Source organism: Cottoperca gobio, chromosome 4, assembly GCF_900634415.1.
Source record: "Cottoperca gobio chromosome 4, fCotGob3.1, whole genome shotgun sequence".
NCBI lineage: Eukaryota > Metazoa > Chordata > Actinopteri > Perciformes > Bovichtidae > Cottoperca > Cottoperca gobio.
In genome coordinates this window covers 10,883,418-10,903,726 of record NC_041358.1, presented here as the reverse complement: position 1 = coordinate 10,903,726, position 20,309 = coordinate 10,883,418, and the positions used below count along the sequence as shown (strand labels likewise).

Genomic DNA, 20,309 nt, shown 5'->3' with positions numbered 1-20,309 from the left:
ACAATCTCTGCTTTGAAAACTGGTCTCCATAGTAAAAGTTTCCAATCGTGTCGTTGCATTTACAATTTCTTGTCATTGCCAGTGACGATTCTGCTGACGGTGTTGACATTTCCGACATTACAGTAACAGTTGCTTACAGTGATGACCTTTCTGACATTCCTTTACTTGGTGATGATGTCTCTATAGTAACTATTACACCTTTTAACAAGTTTCATTCTCCCAGGGAAAGGCCTCTCCTGGTTGGCTGACGGCATCTTTGACCTTAGCGGAGAAACGTTTCAAAACAGCAGTGACGACGATCTGATTGTAAAACCTGGAGTACGACAAAGATGTACAACAACATATGTTCAACTTAGACCTGAATCTGAAGAGCTTGTTGCACACTGAACCACATGCAACATTCATGTGTGTTTGCGCACACACACACACACTCAGACAACTGTCAGTCAGTCTTTGAGAGCAGTGTGTTGTTTGTTAAGTCTGACACTTTGCCTCAGCCGCTCTAAGCCTATTACTGTATTCTTTCTCTGGTGTTCACAACACACACACACACACACACACACACACACACACACACACACACACACACACACACACACACACACACACACACGCACACACGCACACACGCACACACACACACACACACACACGGTGGTGCTATCACTAAGACCTTATTCAATAAGCCCATAGCATATTCTCCAGCCATATCGCACATCATTCTCCCTACAAACACACCCTCCGTCTCACACACACACACACGATATCTGAATCTTCTTTTTCCTGAGTTGTGTTGTCGTCGCTGTTTGTTGAGTATCATTTACAGCCGAGGTGTTTGAAGAAAGACACCTCTCCTGTGGCGTGGTGTGTGTGTGTGCGTGTGTCTCTTTAGAGTGGGGCTTTGCTGCTCCTGACACCGTTATCAGCTCTAGTCGAATGTATTTCTTATCGAGGTGGAGGTGGGGAGGAAGGGAGAGGGGGGGACCGACGACCGACAATACAAGCTTATCAAACGTCCTCAGCCACGATTCGGCCTGTCACTCAAGATTCACGTGCACACTCACACGTGCACGCACACACACACACGTGTATACACAAACACACAGACAGCAGGCCCTTTTTGATTGATAGATGGCTTTCCCAACAAACAGAAAGCTGGGATCAACATCCTCGTGGCCCCTTTTTACCTTACACACACTCATGCAGTGGCATAACGTATGTATGCATGTGTGTGTGTGTGTGTGTGTGCGTGCGTGCGTGCGAGAGAGAGAGAGAACATTCCAGAGTAACAAAGGTGGGATTAGGGATGCATTAGTTGGCCGTGGAGCGAGAGGCCTGTCAATAACAGCAGCCAGAATAAACCCTGAAACCTCGATAAGAAGACAAAAGACAAGCCAGATAGCAGCAAGCAGAGAGAGAGAGGCTGAGGGAGGGGGGGAGGGAAGGATCAATAGAGGGATAGAGGAGGGGTGAGGCCGAGAGAGATTGGAGGATGGATGGAGAGGCAGAGAGAAGGGATCAATATCAAGAGAGACAGGAGGAGAGAAAGTTTTCACAAAGACAACTGAAAGGGTGAGGCTAGGAGAGGATAACGGGGATGAGGGAGAGGAGAATGGAGGAGAAGATGCCGAGAGTCGGGATGTAAGAAGCAGGGTTTGACTGAGATGGGTCGATAAAGATGGCAGTAATGTTGTTTTACATTCTGCTGCAGCCAAAACTTTGGAGTTATTTTGAGTATTTTTATTGAACTGAGAAAGAGGAAATATTTGGACATTTCTCAAATAATGTGTGTCGGACCAAACTAGAAGTTATTAAATAGTCCTTAAAGGCTTCTGTTTTTGGGAATAGGAGGCCTCGTGACTGTAGTTCTTCTACACATCTCCCTTTACGTCACCTTCAGGGACAGAGAAATAACTAAAACATGCTTTTACATTGTTCTTTCTTTGTAAAATAATGATTTCCTTGTATCAATGGGCATCACATTCATGTACTTCCACATTGGAGATGAGCTTCTTGTCGCTCAAGTCTTTATAAGAACCCTTTTTCTACAAATTACTGAAATTGTCTGTGGTAATATGTTTCAATAGTTCAGAGCCTATGAGCAGTTTGCTGTAAAGAGTTTCACTGATTGGTCAAAGACGAGCCTCAACACTATTAAACCCGCCCTGCTTCCACTGTTCCAAGTGCTTGCTCTGGAGTTGGAGTTAGTACTTTGGGATGGCCTAGGAAGTACCAGCATCACTCACTGATCAAACCTGAAGGATGCTGCAATGACAGTAAAGAACACCATGGTTTCCTTCCCTGATTGATAGAAATGGCAGATTGAGATGTTTCTGTAATTGCCTCAGACGTCCTCCAAGGACAGCAGAGGGAAACATCCTTCACTGTCTCAAGCCAAAGGATTCATACACTGTGTTTAGTGCTTTTACCTGAGACACAATGAGAATCAAAGCGAGTGAGTGTTTGAAGGATATCTTCAGAGGATTCTCAATCAAATGGTATCAGTCTGCTTCACACTCGTCTTTAAATGTGAAAATCCCAAAACACACAATCAATGAAGTCATAGGCCAAAACAAAACCCACTGCACAAGGGTTAACCTAAAGAATATTTCATTTAAAGAAATGAAGTCAGATTAAAACGGCCTCTGAAACAGCAACAAGCCCATTTCACAGTCAAATCAGTACAAATCACAATATTTTAGTAAATTATTTGTATTTTAAGTTTGTATTTCTTAGGTTTGATTTCTCTCTTTGCTGTAAAGCACTTTGGATCAGCTTCTTTCTGTGTAAAGTGCTGAATAAATAAAGTTGAGTTGAGATGAATTCACGGATGCAGATTATTCAGGGGCAGCAGTGGAAAGATTTTATCAGTACTTATTTAGTGCTCATTTCTGTAAATAAGGAGAGTAATGATTATTGAACTTACAACAAGGAGGAAAAACAAACTCAACAAGTGGTTGACCAAGAGCACTGCACAATAATCTACTTCACTTACAAACATTTGTGTAATATGCTCGATTTTCAAAAAAAAGAAAAGAAAATGAAATGTACTTTTAGTTTAGGTGAACGCAGTGGCACCAAGAACACGTTTGAATTATCATATTTGTATTTCTAAATCAGCAGGATCGATATCTTGCAGTGAGCAGGTTTGTCAATTCAACTAGATATTGTCGCACTTAAACTGTTACACATAGAAGATCCAACTTCATTTTAAAGCAGCATATAGTTGGCATTCAGCCCGACGAGCTGTGTTTTGATGGATAATGAGCTAAATAACTCGCCTGTATGCTATTTATCATGGCGCCAAAGACATGCCATCTTGAAGAGCTGCGGGCTCTTAGTCACAACAATCCTACAGAGGCTTGAACCAATGACAGCAGGGCAGCGGGCAGCGTCGGTTGGGGAGGGACGTGTAATTGTTTCACCGGCTCTCATTAATTAATTTCCCTCCTTCATTTATACTGGGAACACTACATAGGTCTGGGAGGTATAGGTAATGATACAGAAGGAGAGACATGAATACTGAGAGAGAGAGAGAGAGAGAGAGAGAGAGAGAGAGAGAGAGAGAGAGAGAGAGAGTGCATCCTGTTGCCGTCAGCGAGGCAGCGAGCAGCTAGCTGTCACACAAAGACACAATGAGGCCCAGCAACAAACAGCCACTTAAAAAACAGCCTGGCAACAGAGAGCAAATTCAATTAGAGAAGTAATTAGTAGATACAGGGCCAGGCAGCGGGCTGCCGCGACGCCACAACACAGGAATTAATAGGCGCGGATAGGAGGAGGACGCTGTCATAATTAAGAGGCAATCACCTATGTCAATGAATACCAAAAAAAAAACACGGCCCCCCAAACGTAAAACTATTAATTCAGTGATCAAAAAATATTTCAGGAGATGATTAATACAGCAAATTCATTTTAAAGAACTAATTTCTGCAAAGATAGCAAGACAATTGCACATAATGTACTCCGCCTGGCATTTATATTGCTAATTAATTTTTTTCTTTCTGATAATTTGTGGAAGGATTGCTCTTGCCTGTATCCCCCCCCCCCCCCATGTGTGTTTGCTTTTTCTAGAGTTACAAACCAATGGAGGCAGTGTTGCAGCAGTAAATACACGGCAGAGGCTGCCGAACAGAGCGGTGTCTCGAACGCCTCCCTGCAAAAATCCGCCACGCATGGACGAAAAAAACAACATGAGCACAAAAAAAACAACACAAAAAACTTGACTGTTTCTTTCCTTCTTCAACTCCGCAACATCCCTCCACCCTTCCTTTATTTATCTCCCCCTCAACACCACCACCCCCGCCTCCTCCCCCACAACTCCACAGATACAAAAGACCCAGCAATTAAATTAGACGATAAGGACGTGAAATAAATCAGCAGGTTATTGATTGATTTGTCCCTCTCTAGGGGTGGGGGTGGAGGACGGTGGCAGCTATCATTGCACACCAACAGCTCCTCTATCGCTAACTAATTACTCCATTTCTAAAATCCCTCAGATGAGACACCAAGGTTTCATATAACAGATAGAGAGGCTTTGCAAAAACATAGAAGCGAAGAGAGACAGAGGGATCTGAAGGATTAGAGAATCATCAGAGAGTGTAAACAACAAGAGAAATGTTTCTTCTGGGTAGCCTTGGCGTCTAACAGGCAATAAGTGACGGGATTGTTTGTCTTTCGGCCTGATGTTGCTGTCAACCCCCATCAGTGTAGAAGTCCCGATGCTGTCGGAAAGTCATTAATCTAAACAATAACCACCGAGCTGCGCGGAGAAGCTGCAGTCCAAGGTTTCTGGTGCGTCTCGACACCTAAACACAATGTGTACTCAATAACACACAGTGCGCACACAGCTGCTGGAGGTACAGACTGAGATACAGTAACTCAACAATAGAGCACACATCTTTAACTTTATATGTCTACATCATGAAGGTATTTATAGGGGGTCACTTCACCTCATTGTTCCTACAAGGGAAACCTGCCTCGCAGTAGCCATTAGAAAATACACAATACACAAATACTTCAATATATATAAACCCCCCAAATAGAGAGCCTCGTAAAATAAACAAACAGAAAAATAAGAATTATTTTTAGTGTAATTTAATAACGTAATATTATAATATAATGTCATGCAATACTTCATGACAACTGAGACAACTCCAAGCTGCAGAAGCCAGTAGCTGGACTAAGAATTTAGATTTCTTTTGTTTTTTGTCAAACATTTTTTAGAGTCGAGAATGAACTCTTGCACATGGAACATAATAGAGCAAATACAATAGTTATTATTGTATCCGCTTATTTTTGACAGCTTAATCTATTTAGAACCATCATTCCCAACCTTTATGGTTTGTGATCACTTATAACAGGGGTGTCAAACATACGGCCCGCTGGCCAAAACTGGCCCGCCAGAGGGTCCAATCCGGCCCGCGGGATGACTTTGCAAAGTGTAAAAATTAGTTGTTTTGATCATAAAATTAAATACTATATTGTTCAGTTCCAGATACCTGTGACTAAATGTTCATATTTTTCTTAAGAAATTTCAGGTTGTTCATAATGTTTTATAAAACGATAGTTCATTAAATGTAAACATTGTACTTTTTTTGCACTAAAACAAAGAGAATGATTGTCATGGCCCGTCCCACTTGAGATCAAATTGGGCTGTATGTGGCCCCTGAACTAAAACGAGTGTGACACCCCTGAATTCAAATGAAGCAGTGTTTGCTTGTGACGTGAGATTTCATGTCCACGAGCTGTGAACAGTGATCCTCCCATCGAAACTTAGTAATTCAGTATCACCTGAATGTTCATGTTTCACACGAAAGAAGTCAGAAATAAAAGAGTATTAATGTACGCAGACCACTGTTATATGCAACCAGCACGCACTCAACAAACCAACTCCTGCACCCGATGGTTTTTCAAACTGTTTAGTTCCTGTTAAAGTGTGGATCCAGCTATAGATCTATCATGTAGAGCTGCAAACCACTTTGCATTAAAGTTATCTCAAGGTTTCAAAACTCCTAAACTCTTACCAAACCTTAACTAGTTCCAAAATGGTTACTAAATAGTTCAGAAATCACTCTGAATGGACAGGAAGTGAAAAATCTAGGAGAAGAATTGATTGACAGAACAACTAAAAACATATTGACCTCTAACCTTAGAGTTAAGTAACAATGCCGGTGCATTTGACCTGAGGGTTTGGCGTTTTCTGAGGCTCCTGATAGAACGCTAAACCAATGAGGACACTCTGGATTTTGCTGTTGCCTCAACCGTCTGAATTTCCCGAGAAATAACTTCACATTTCATTTCATCTGCTACGTGGAATGAAAAGCAAGACCCACGTCAAGGGGGGGGGGGGGGCTGTGATGATGAACTGAATTTCCACATCTTTTAAATACAGATTTAGTTTTTCTGGCTGGGTTAAAAAGTGGAGGGAGATCTCCATACGCAGAATTTACATATTCATCTGTGACAGTTGAGGGTTATTTGGAGACCCATTTTGGATTGATGTGAGAAAAAAATATCCACTTAGCCATATCATCACCTACGATCGGGACTCATAAGCCTGGCAATAGGCTGAGAGCAGAGGATAACACTAATATAGCCTCAGATTTCTATGCGGGACTAGTTAATGCTATTTACTGAGGAAGGTAGATGATCGACTGGGGAGCAGAGAGGAGAAGGGAGGGAAGGAGATGGACATTAAGTGGCCTTCGGAATCTGTGGCCGCTGCCTTGAGAGCCAATTACCAGGCTAATGGAGTTAATGCCAGAGATGAGATGGGCTCGGGAGATGAGAGAGGAGAGAGGATAGCGGGCATGCCTGACACTGAGACCAACTGCAGTGGAGAGAACGATTAGTGTTTGTTAATCTGATGGGCAAATCATTAAGCATCAAACAATACTGTAACACATCAGGAAAGAAACCAAAACGGGTCGGAGGGGCAAGGAAACGCGGCACAAAACACGCGCGGACAAGATCTGTCTCGATTTCATGATCCGTCATGTTAGGCTGCAGATTAAAAGTGTGATCTCCGGGCTTATAAACGATTTAGCCAATTACAAACGTTATCTAAAAACGCTTTAATTTGCCATTCAGAGCTGCAACAGGGGCCCTCGGAGCCGTCAATGAGGGTGATTAGAGCCCAGATTGCAGCTTCGAAAGGCCCCAAACATCTGCTGTCAGAGTGACTTGGAGATGTCAACGAAGGGAAAAATGTTCTTCAGAGCCTGGCATCTGATTAGAGAGGAGAGGAGAGGAGAGGAGGAAGAAGGAGGAAAGAGAAGAGGAAGAAGGAGGAAAGAGAAGAGGATGAGATTAGAAAAGAGAGGAAAGAAGAGGTGGAAAGACCTGAGTTGGTTGGCTGCCAGCTAGCTCAGTGTGACAGGGAAGGCCCATCTGCGCTCCCCAACACTCAAGATGGCAGATGTAGAAGCAGATTGATTTTCATTCAGCTGTCATGATACACAAGTGGGGAAAAAACACTCGCGCGCACACACAATCATGGTGTTTGAGAGCTCTGTCAAGTGCCTGGGCTGCTGTTGGCTGTCTGTCTGCCAAGCTGTTTCTCTCCTTCCTGTAATTTCCTCATTCTCTGCCCCTCCCTCTCTCTTCCTCCCTCTGTCTCTCTCAACGAGCACTAGCAGAATCTAAACGCCACATCTGGCGCTCAAATTAAATAATTTACAGTCCATAGAGAGAAGTGCATTTGGTGACAATGCAGCCGGTTTGGGAATCAGTGTGTTTTCTCTAAGCTGTGACACCATCGTCTCCTCTGGCATCTGATTAGATGTCATCGCGGCGCTGTTCAGATGTGCGAGACGTGTTCTCTTGCTGCACGTTATAAGTCAGAGAGTTGAAGATGTCATGGAGGGAGCTGATCATCTGGTGGCGTCGCCGCTGACACCTGCACTCCTTTCTCTTTGTGTCACAGCTTACATCTGCGGGTCTCTCAACTTCAAAGGGTTTTATTTTTGTTTAGGGATGCAAAATTGTCAGTATAACCATGACGTTTATTTTATTTTGCTTCCACTAATGTTTACAAGGTCACTGATCCTGAGTTCAAATGCCTGGTATAATTCAAAGGTATGAAAGTGTGTCACTACGTCCTCTGAGCAAAGTGTTAACAACCACACCACAGATTCTGACTATACTGGTCAGCTCCCAGTTTAGATTTGTGAAGTTGTATTGCCTGTCTGCAGCAAGACCTGAAGGTCCTCATGGGTCAACTATTTTAGACCCAATAGGAAACAGACCTCTGGAATAATCTGTCCACACGTAAAGTGCAACAGAGACCTGCTTCGAAAGGGACAGGAGGACTGTCATACCCTGTCCTAATTGACCAATTAGAACTGATCTAAATTGCAGTCAACCCAAACAGACTCCAGTAAAGAGAAAACACCAACACTGGCAGCAGCATGATGCTCCACCAATCAACAAGCTGCCACAATCAAACAGAGCAGCAACACAACATTTCCCCTGCACTTCACACTCTTTATTTCATGTCAAAGAGAAAATGTTTCTCCTCTAATGATGATCATGTACCTCGTGATCAGAGCCGATTGTGGGTTCACTTTGATATGTGTATAAGATATATTGTCACAAAGAGCTGAGACGTACCGCAGTGCAGCAGGTCACACCGATTGGACTGGGTATAAGGTTCTAAATGGTTCTCGGATACTAAGAACCGAGTGGAACCTGTAAAGACGGCAATGCTCCATTCAAATCCAGAGCAGTGCCACTTGTGCCACCGACAGACATTTGCAACTGACAGGTAATTTGAAGTCTCCCACCTTCACCTAACCAAGACTATGGTCCAGGCCCGTTTGAAGCTCGAGCTAATGTTAGCGAGGGTCCAGCGGAGACAACAGACATGACAGAAGGTGTGTCTGAGTGGTATTATGGATGTAGATTTGCCACAAACACTACAAACTGCTACAACCCTCGGGCCACTCACTCTTCAATCTTGATCGCTTCTCTGATTACGACTCCAAGCTACAGTTTTGCATGCAACTATGGCTCTAGGAATTGTGGATGATAGCCAGAAACAGTACTTGCATTTCTACTATTTGGGGTTTCTGTTTTTTTATCAACATTATCCCCAGGAATTACGTACCATATTGAACATTCTGCATCTCACAATTTACATCCTCAGCCAACATTCAGAGCAAAAGCGTGTGAAGATCAGGGTGGTTAAACAGGCTGACTTTCATGACACATCTATTTTTCATGACCGCAATCGTTCTCTAACCTCAACCACACCATAGTGATAGTGTAGCAATTAAAAGCTTTGTCAATGAACAAATTAAGGGTTTTGCAGAATCATCCAAAATCAACGTTCTTGTATGTGACAGGTATCTCTGGAGTCTAGTGCAGTGGTCCCCAACCACCGGTCACCGGATACATCTGTCTGTGCGTCTGTGTATACATGTCAAGACGCTCGTCTGTCACGTGATACTTTACTTAAAAAAAAATAAGCCCACAAGCAACAATGAGTGGAAAACAAACGTCTTTAAAGAGTTTTTTTGGAAAAGGGAAAAGACCCAATGAGGAGACATTTAAAAGACAACATCAGGAGTCCACCTGTAGCAATAAACACCTCAATACGTGTTTATCGCTACATGCGCCGCTCTGCATAATATACAGGCTCGCAAATGATGCAACGAAGCCTTCATAACGCCGGCGCCCGGCATTAAAAGACAAGCCCTTGGAGTTGTTTTAAAGAAAACAACATGAACAAGAAGGACATAAACAACTACTGATGGCCACCACATCAACACATGCGAGTGCACTGAGAGCGTCATACTTAGTGACTAACCGTGTCGCTAAGAGAAGAAACCTTTTACTATTGGTGAAGAATTGATACCCCTATATTGGACGGGCTCGTTGCAGAGACACTAATTCATAATGGTGAGTCTTTAATACACTTTATATTTGTTTTTATCATATTTATAAAAAATAATACATCACATATTTATCAAAATTAGACATTTCCCCAATGCAGGTTAACTTTATACAAGCAGATTGTGGGCCAATAAAGAAATAAAGTATATGCAAAAAGGTCCAAGTTCAAACATGAACGGTCAGTATCTTAAAGCCCAGGGCCACCAGTGCATCCCACTTCACTATTCATGTTATTTTCTAAAAAGAATAAAGCACATCGCTGCCTTAGCATCAAGAAAGAAACAGCTTTTGATTCCAGAAAAAGTACTTCAAATAAGTTGATTTGAAATGGGTAATAATTCCACCCCTTTGACAGCTTGTCTTCAGAAAACAAGATTTCAGGACTCAATAACAGAATAAATGACTTGTTAAGACAGAGATTTAATAAAAAGGTAGCACAGCAACGCAGTCCCATTGAAAGCACAAAACACACTTTCACATGACAGACGCTGTGCATAATCTGTCCATACCCACCAGAAGTGAACAATAATGACCACTGGGGTTCTGTCAATCAGCTAATACTGACACTATTACAACATTCCACCCCATGCTAATCACATTCAGCTGTTGTTAACTGCCGCTCTATCAATGGCTGATTCAGGCCTAATAAAATCATATAACATTTCTCCTTTTTTTCCAAGATTTCGTAAACATGTCGTAGAGATTTTGGGAAACCTCATAGAAGACTATTGACTTGTAGCTCAGCCTGGGAACGGACTGACTCCTCTGAAATCCCTATAAAATGTGAGACTGCTGGTCATCCATCATTATAGTCAGACAGCACAGGCCTTTGTTTGTCCGGCACTGGACAGCACTGGACTGGTCTGGCTACTGGCGGGATTGTAATGTGTGTGTGTGAGAGAGACCAAGAGAGAGACAGCTGAAACAGAAAGCTGTGTGTGCGTGTGTGTGTGTGTGTGAGAGAGAGGGAGAGCAGTTGACCTTGTGTCAATTAGGAGCCCATATCGTTCCATTCCCCAGAGGCGAGGCCGACTCTGAAACATTAAATCATTTCATTCACTTCAAACTGATCCTGCTGTTTCCCCCCTTACACACCGCCTGCGTCTGAGAGCTCCCGCTGCCCGCTCGCTAAACTGTGGATGAGAGTAGCTTGAACCTCAGAGGCTTCGATGCTGCAGTAATGCCTCATTTAACAAGCGGAGAGGTAAAAGAGCAATAATCCTTGAACAGATGCACAAAATGTTTCATTTGATCAACTTACTGATGTTTATTTGGTTCATTTAGAGGACAGCAGGGATGCAATGGAAGGTTCATCTACGGTAAGTATAACACATTCCTCTGCAGAGCTATTTACCCACATAGTATACTGACTCGCCTGTAAACACAAGTGGAATATGAAACAGTACTCTACCAATGCAAGTCATTGTTCTTTCTATGGAGGCTGTATTTTCATTGTCATTTATTTGTATTAGTTAGCAAAATATCTCAAAAACTTGTGTTCCAAGGAGAGAGTGACTGCTTTTGCATGGGGGTCTTTAACAGGGTTCACACACAAACCCAAATAGTTTGAATTCTTAACAGTCCATTATTTAACATTTCTGCTTTTTTTCCATGAGCTACAGTAAAATGCTTTACACGGCATTTTTAAAGAATCCCAAAAACATAATAAGTCACTTAACTTAACTGTATAAGGGAATTCAACTTTATGTTTCTCTAAAACAGGTTGCTATTGGCAGCTGAGACCAACGCACATATCCGACGCCTCTATTGGGTGAAGATCTGTGATTTAATAAAAAGAATCTTTGAAATAAAACCTCGCAACAATTGAGACTATGTTAAACGACTTGTTCTCCTTGAATCCTGATCAGTAAAAGACTCCGGATACTGATGTTGTATTGTGCGGATTAATGTGTGGAGCTCGTGTGCATCATCCTGTTCAGCAGCTGCTTTTGACAGAAAGTGTTATTTCCAGCTTGTCCAGACAGAGTGAGGGATGACACATGTTGATGTACGCCCAACACTAGCTGCAAAAGCGTTAATGGAAAGCCTTGTATAATCTGCACAAAATGTTAATAATGTACAAACAAGCATTCACTAACAGTCATCAATGTAAATGAGTTAGGATTGTATCCATCATGAAAGAAATACCAATACAGTGCACACACATTCAAACTACAGTAACTTTTATATCATTGTACTACCGTTAATATGTCGACACACGCTCATGTAGACAGTATCACACACACTTAGGCGTTGTTAAACTTGCAAATTCTCAAACTGATTTAGTAATAAATCCCGTATTTCCAATCGTTGTTTGTTGGTGGCGGACTCCAAATCAGCTTTTCCATAAAATCCTCTCTGACAAAATGTGACAAACTATTGTTGTTCATTGTGTCCATATCACTCTAATCCTCTCTCTCTCTGCCTCTCCATCCCGCCATCCGCACTCCCCAACCGCAGGGAAGGCCTCAGTACTGACCGCCGTGAGCACGCAGACACACACACACGCGCACACACACACACACACACACACACACACACAGAGCTATGGCCAGCTCTGTGGGTCTTAGTGGGGGGCTAAGCTGTGTGGTCACATTTTACATATGTGTGTGTTTCCGTGTTAAATGGGGAGTTGGCCTGGCTGTCACTGGGTTTTGGCTGTTGGGCCGAGTGTCTGTGTGTGTGGCAACAGTAGATGGACTTGGATTTGGCTATTCTGACTGTGTGTGTGTAACATGTTGGCACATGCTCAGGTTGATTGGGGCATGCATACAGTACATGTGCATGCCTGCATCCATGTGTGTGTGAGTGTGCGTGGCCATTGTTGTAGGTATGCTGCAGATCAGTTTAAGCCTTATAAACCTATTGTTGTGCAATAAAACCATCCTCTCTCATCTTTTATAACCTCTTTGTTTGAAAGTCTATCCATGCTTCTGCTAATATGCACACACACTGAGGTCTACTCTATCATACATTGCTACAGGCAGAACAATAATGCCTCCATTTCTTCAAATTAAGGTACAAACAAACACAAACAAAAATCCTTAATTATATTTAGGTTTTACTTTGCTTTCAGGGATGAATTAATGATGAATTAATTTCACAAATCAATCAAGTTATGGGCTCAGTGAATGACAAAAGGTAAAGGTGAATGGCCTTTTGATATGTAATTCAGACAACACTTGTTAAACTACATCAGGATCCACTGAGCTGCTCTGTGTTACTGATGCTGCTCGCACACATAAAGCCAATGACTAATACAAATGTATTTGCCTAACAAAGCACCAACATGACAAACAAAGCAGGTTAAGTGCTATATATTTTTAGAATACCTTTGTCTTTATACAATCTCCTAATTCAAATGTAAAGAAAATTTGTATCTGTAGTTAATCATCTGCCCTAACTATTCACACAGGTGCACATCTATGCAGGGAGCTAAACACACTCAGAGACAGGAGATAGTCTTTGAAGTGTTTACTGGAGACAATTGAAACTATAAAACAGCATTGGATTTGGTTTTAAACTTTGGAAAGAAACCATAAACAGGTATTATTTACCATGAAAGCAAATCAAATTAGTACAATTACAAACTAGATTCACTAATGTAAAGATTGAAGGCCGTTACACCCCGTGGGGCTTTTCTTCATGCGATTAATTGGCACGTCAATATACTGTCTTGAACTATTGCTTTTGTCATGAACACTTTCACAGAGAATGGGAATATTACGCAATGAAAAAGGGCGTCATTTCTTTTCTGAATAAGCCCGATTTCTCTGACCTTTTGCACTGCAAATAAAGGCTTCGAACATTCACATTGTGCAGAATGCCACGTCACATCAAAGCGTACACTGTGGTAGTGTAGCCAAGGCTTGAGTTGAGGATTAAAAAACAACAACACGTAGTCCAAACACCGACGGCAAACCTAATTACTCCTTTTAACCTCGACAAAGGCAGCGCATACCAGATCCACTTCTTACGATCTTACCTTTCACAATAAAAGCCCGAGACATAAACACAGCTTAACTGTTTACAAGAGGTAACTCAAATTCACTCAAAGCATTAAAAAGAGACTCAATAAAATAGAGAATAGTGTTGAATTGATGATTTTCTTTTGAAGAATGGGCTAGCCTGAATCTATTCAAAACTTTTATTGTTGTTCAAGTGTTGCAACAGTTACCGAGAACGCATTAGCCTCTGACAACTAGCGCAATGGCTAGCTTAAGTATCATTACACTGATTACGGAAAAACTAATATTTGAAATTACAAACAGTCACAACTATTGAAAAAAACGCATATATATATATATATAGATAAAGGTCCAGGTACATGGTGGTCTGCTGGTGGCAGAACAGTTCATATGGACAAAGTGACACTTTTTACAAAACCTTGTCATTTGATCCTTCGCTTATAAAGACATATTGATTATATGTATTTAAGTTAACAAATATAAATGCAATAGTTATTCACAAAATGTCCATCCTTTCATACCAAAGCTGAGCAAACAAATACTCTGACATATGGATGTCAATGTATTCTAATTGACAAAGAAATTGTTTAATCCAAGTCACTGTCAGTGTGTTTAATAATCACAGACACATTTCTCATAACTTTATAATTTGGAGAGAAAAAGCTGACAGACAGTTTTCAGTTATGTGATAATCAAGAACATCTTTATATACACATGAAGAGCAAAGCACCATATGAAGACAGTTAACAGTTAACACACTCTTACATAGTTTAAGATGTCTACTATACCATTAAACAGAACTTTAAGACTGATAATAATTCAGTAATGATCCATGAAACTTCAAAGAGCTCTCACACCATTGTAATTGAAATCCTTAGATTACAACATTGATCTCCAAAATTGTTTACCATGAAACTTTAGCTTCATTAAAGTTTATTAGCGCAAATACAAAAGTGCCAATAAGTCTGTGTTTATTCCCCTCAGAAACGTCCCTGAGCTTGTGAAGTCTCCTCGCCGGTAAACTAACGCCGCGCTGATTAAAGTGGATTTAGAGCTTGTTGCATTTGATCAAAGTCCAGCTGATATCAAAATCGCAGACCAGCTTATCCCTCACAGCCAAATCCATAATAATACTCTTACACCACCCACAACAAAAGAGACAGCCAATACAAGTAAATAAACGTGGGCAGAAAATATCATTTGAGGACCCCTCCCATCGGAGTAAAATAATACAGCCGAGTACAAACTGCCATAATTGGACGGAGAATTAGGTTGATAAGAGGGGAGTTGGACAGTAAATCCATTCAGCTCATCTGTTTACTATTGAAGCTTTTGAAGAAAAGTGTTGTCTGTCCTTGTTGGTGTGTTACAAAGATTAGTATCACACAGAGTTATGGATTTGTACAATTATTTTTATTTTTTATTGATCTCTTAACTGCAAGAAAAAAGTAAAAAGCCAAAGCAAATATATTATTATGATACCAAGTTTGATCATGTTTGCATAACAGTATGTTAGTGGGATTATTAGCTGAGCTGCATCTTCAAAAGAATTTTTGTAAAAAAAAGAAAGAAGAAGAAGAAGAAGAAGCTGTAAGCAGCACTTTCAGCTCTCTTAATGTGCTGCATCCAACTTCACTGTCAATATTTCTCCTTTAACACCAGCAGCCGCTGCACAGCAGGGACGGTGAAGCACTAATGTGTAATGTCTTAATGTGCGACCTCTAAAGGAGGTACACTCACACACTCTTCTCTCCCATGTGTTTGCTTCTCCTCCTCTTAGAGAGCGGTAAAGTTTTCTCAGTCAGCCTCTTAAGTGTCTGGCCTTCAGCTATATTACCCTCTTTTCCTCGTCCCTCCACCTATCCCTCCATCACATCTTAATGTGTTCGATAAAACATCGGGCATCGAGGGGAGGGCACAAGGCGGATGATGTGCTTTTTTGGCCAAAACAGGCATCAGCTAAAGGACGAGGATAAAGGGCTGAGTCTGCTCTGTCTGTCTATCCGAGTCTGTCCGTCAACTTACTGCATTAAGAAGCCGTCCGGCTTCTTTTCAAAGCCAGCCACTCTCGTCGGACCGCTGCATCTCAGGGCTTTTGTCCCCCCTCAATCTCCCCATCCCACCACCGCAGCCACCCACCCCCGCCTCTCAGCCCACTGCTGAGTGTCTGTAATGGCCTAGACGAGGAAAGGGGGGATAAAAACTAAGGAAGTGAGAGAAATGGAGGAATGGAGCGAGAAAAAAGAGAGCTAGCGGGAGGAACTGGAGGGTGAAGGAGGGACGGGACAAAAGGAGGAGAGAGAAAAGTGAAGGAGAGAGTGGTGGCGGAGGAGAGAGAGGAGACACAGGAGCGAGATGCGCGGGGGGGGGAAAGGAGGCCGAGTCTTTAGGAGGAAGCCAGGCGGCACTAAGCGTCTCTGTCGCTGCGCAGTCAGGCCTGCCTTCCCCCTGGCCACCAAAACCTTCCCTCCTCCCCCGCACCGCATCCCATCCTGACCACGCTGCACTCCTCTCCTCCCCTGTCCACTTCATCCTCTCATCCGCACACACTCGCACTTTCATTTGAGTTTGCTACACTTGTAAGGACTCTCCATCGGATTACTTTAAACCTATTGAACCCGAGGCTGTCTTTCACTCTCTTTATTTATAGGCTTATGGCACGGTCAATACATGTCTCAGCAAAGCCAAGCCATATGTTGATATAATGAGGACACGTTAGGCTTCTCAGGAATGCCACCATTTGGCATGTCAGTGGCACGATGCATGTCCTGGAGTACTGTATAAGAATTTGCATACAGAGGGTTGAAAGGTTAAAGGCTCTCTAAGCGTCTTGTTTTAATTCTTAATTTCACTATTTTACTTTTGAGAAGTACAATTTCCTTTTGTGATATTGGGTTATATAAATAAAATGTACTTCACTTTTCATAAACGAAAATGTGAGCACTTAAAAAAAGAGCAATAGCCTTAAAACTGCAGGAAAAGAGGGTAATATAGCTGAAGGCTAGACACTTAAGAGGCTGACTAAGCAAACTTTACTGCTCCCTGAGAGGAGGAGAAGCAAACACATGGGAGAGAAGAGTGTGTGCGTGCATTTCTTTTAGAGGTCGCATCTCTTTTATCGCACATTAAGACATTACACATTAGTGCTTCACCGTCCCTGCTGTGCAGCGGCTGTTGCTGTTAAAGGAGAAATATTGACAGTGAAGTTGGATGCAGCACATTAAGAGAGTTGAAAGTGCTGCTTATAGCTTCCTTTTTGTTGCATTGCTTTAGAGCACCACACACTGAAGAGGGTGCTGTACTTCCAGGTTATATGTGGATGAAAAAGGTTTTCACAAATGAGTCAAATCCATTCTCAAGTCTGTGTCTTCTTCACTAGATTTCAAATAGCAACATTCTTGCTTCACTAAGTTATGGGCCATGAGGGCTGTAGCTTTACTGTGACATCCTTAACACAGATGTGTTTACTAAATTACACCACCTTAATAATAGTAACATATGCATGGGTGTTTAAAATGTATATATTTATAAGACAAAAGGAAGAAAAAAAAGACTTCTCAAAGGGGCTCAGGATTTTGAGAAACACTATCGTTGGTGTGAGGCCAACAATCATCTCCTCTGTGGACTAATTTGTTTACAATAATCACAAGAAGGTTAAAACATGCATTTGACAATGACATAGTTCAGAAACACAACATCACTATTTAGCTGTCACCAACTTCCATCTTCCTGTTTGGTCCTCATAAGGATTGGAACACAACGAGCAGACACACACACACACACACACACACACGCACGCGCACAAACACACCACAGACCCACACAGCTAAGGGCCTCAGGACTAATTGCTAGATTGAAGCAGATTTTCTAGTTCAGTTCATCGCTGTAATTGTGAGGAGAGCAAGGAGGAATGACAGGGCTTCAAGCTGAGGGCAAATCACCAGGGGCCGCCGATTAGACTGCACTGATGTTCACATCCATCCGTGTGTGTGTGTGTGTGTGTGTGTGTGTGTGTGTGTGTGTGTGTGTATTGGGGGTGAGGGGTTAAGCCAACCATCTCTCAATTCCAGGTTTCCGTGGCACTGACCCCAAACTGCCACACGCACACACACACACACATATACACACACACACACACACACCATGTTGACCCAAACAGACCTCGCAGTGCGACTGAAAAGAGTATCAGAAACTTTGTGTTGTGAGAAAACTACACTGTGAGTCTTTCTCTCTGAAAGATAATGAGAAGTATGAAGAATCCGTAAATCATGTTCTTAAATATTCACCTTGTGCAAATTGTTTCTAACTTCTTAAATGTTCTATTTAATGAACACATTCAAAATGAGTCTTAAGTCACACAAAGCTGCAGTCTGCAGGTCAGTAGATGCCACAGTGTAGAGGTGTGACTTTAATTGGTTTAAGCAAGAAACTAAGGCTGGGATTAAAATGACATACTACATACTCAATCAGTTTGGACTGCATACTGCCTGATAAATCAACAACAATACATATTACCAGCAGACTGTTAACACTAAAGTATGCTGGAGCAAGACATATCACATGACTGACGGCTGACCTGACCAGCGGCTCTCGCATCTCCGAAAACATAGGCAAACTGACCACATATTGGGAATCTAAATGGTACATGTCTTGCCTGAATACATATTAAAACTTAATAAAATTGACATATTAACAGCTTTTATCCGGGCTCAAAATCTCTGCCGTTGCACAATCTGAAGAGAAGCAGTGCATTGTGGGACAGTTGAGTATCTGCCGTAAACTCATGTCTCATACTCAGAAATTCTTATACATCCGGGCATTTCTCGTGTACACAAAATCCTCATACTCATGCAGTTAGAACGCACTACATACTCAATCTGATGTCATACTGAGTGTATTTATTGTGTTCAGTATGCAATTCTCCAATACAATACTCAAAATAAATATCTAAATACAACATACTATATTTAAGCAGGTTTTGAGTATGAAGTGTGTTCACACTGGAAAATATAAAAACATGATGTGTACTCAAAATATGAATGTATTAATATGACTAATGTCAGAATGCATACTAAATAAAACTGAGGAAAAAACCTAATCATATGTAGATGGTGATCAAACATCTCCAGGATCACCGAAGAAAACCAAAACAAGCATTGTTTCATTTCCTGTTAGTATAAAACAATTAAAAGTAACTGCAAAAACACTATTGTAGTATATACTGTATGCAATGTAATATGAAATTGTGACAGTAAATTATTTTGACCTCTTTTAACAACCATTAATGCTGAGCCCTTAAGCAAAGCGTGTTGAACTCTCCTCTGCTCAACATAGTAGTGGTCAGATCCCTGTGGCAATGTTTGGAGTGACTTGCTCCAGATGGATAAATTGGTTGAAATGCAACACAGATAAAACCGGTTTAAAAATGGTGAATTCAACATGGCGTCACTCTACCATGACGTCTGATATCAGAATCTGATACAAACAGAGGAAAACAGATCACTACCCCCCCGGCCTCTATCTGCAGGAGCCTCATCAGACGCAGCAGGACAGCAAGGACAGACCACAGAGATGGCAACACACACACACACACACACACACACACACACACACACACACACACACACACACACACACACACACACACACACACACACACACACTATTCTAAGTCGGTAACGCAGTCCCAGAGTCCGCCAATCTTTCAGTCAGCTTACCTTGCAGTGATGTCATGGTTGTCGTTATGACAAAGCCGACGGTTCTGTTGTCTGATTGGACGTCGGCCGCTGTCCAAAGCAGCATTACATCCATGGCAGGAAAAGCAACAACAAAAAAAGACTCTCCACTCCTGAAGCTGGAATAGTGAACTCTTTTTCTGCCAACATTTTTGTTCTCTTGCTACCTGTTTCACCTCCAGACTAGTATATTTCTTATACTTGTTTGAGACATCTTCTTCAGCCTCCTACACTCATACAGTTTTTCCATGCAGGAAAAGTTGTGTATTTCTGTTTATTTAAATCCCTTCCAGCCTAGAATCACATGACTTTCTCCCAGTCCTTCTTCACCCCTTTATCTTCCGTCCTGGCCTTCTCTTCCTCCTCCTCCTCCTCCTCCTCCTCCATGTGACATTTCTCCTCACCTTGTCCCTCGTCTTCAACCCGCCTAGCATTCCTCTTCCTACTATGGCACCTTAAATCGCAGCCTCCCTGTCCCTCACCTTTCTCCCACCTTAGCCAGGTTGCTGTACCCACTCCGCCCTCCCACCTTCACACTTTTTCCCCCTGGCCCATCATCCCCCTCACCCCCAGTCTCGGAGCTCCTACCCCGGCCTCGTCTCTCCCTGTCCCTGCCTCTCTTCCAGCCTGCCTTCCCCTCTACTCTGCCTCCCTCAGCCCCAGCCTTCTGCTCAGTGTTCAAGGGGAGAGCCAGCTAGGAATGCTGTGG

The 20,309-nt window shown here is 42.2% G+C and overlaps 1 protein-coding gene across 1 annotated transcript in view; it reads right to left on the bottom strand.

Annotated features, from left to right (window-relative positions):
• The window catches only part of sox2 (SRY-box transcription factor 2), a 38,695-nt gene extending 18,594 nt beyond the window's left edge, over positions 1 to 20,101 (bottom strand). The window contains 1 exon segment of the mRNA XM_029429060.1: positions 19,583 to 20,101. The gene's annotated coding sequence lies outside the window, so the exon portion shown is untranslated.
• Positions 20,102 to 20,309: the final 208 nt, after the last annotated feature.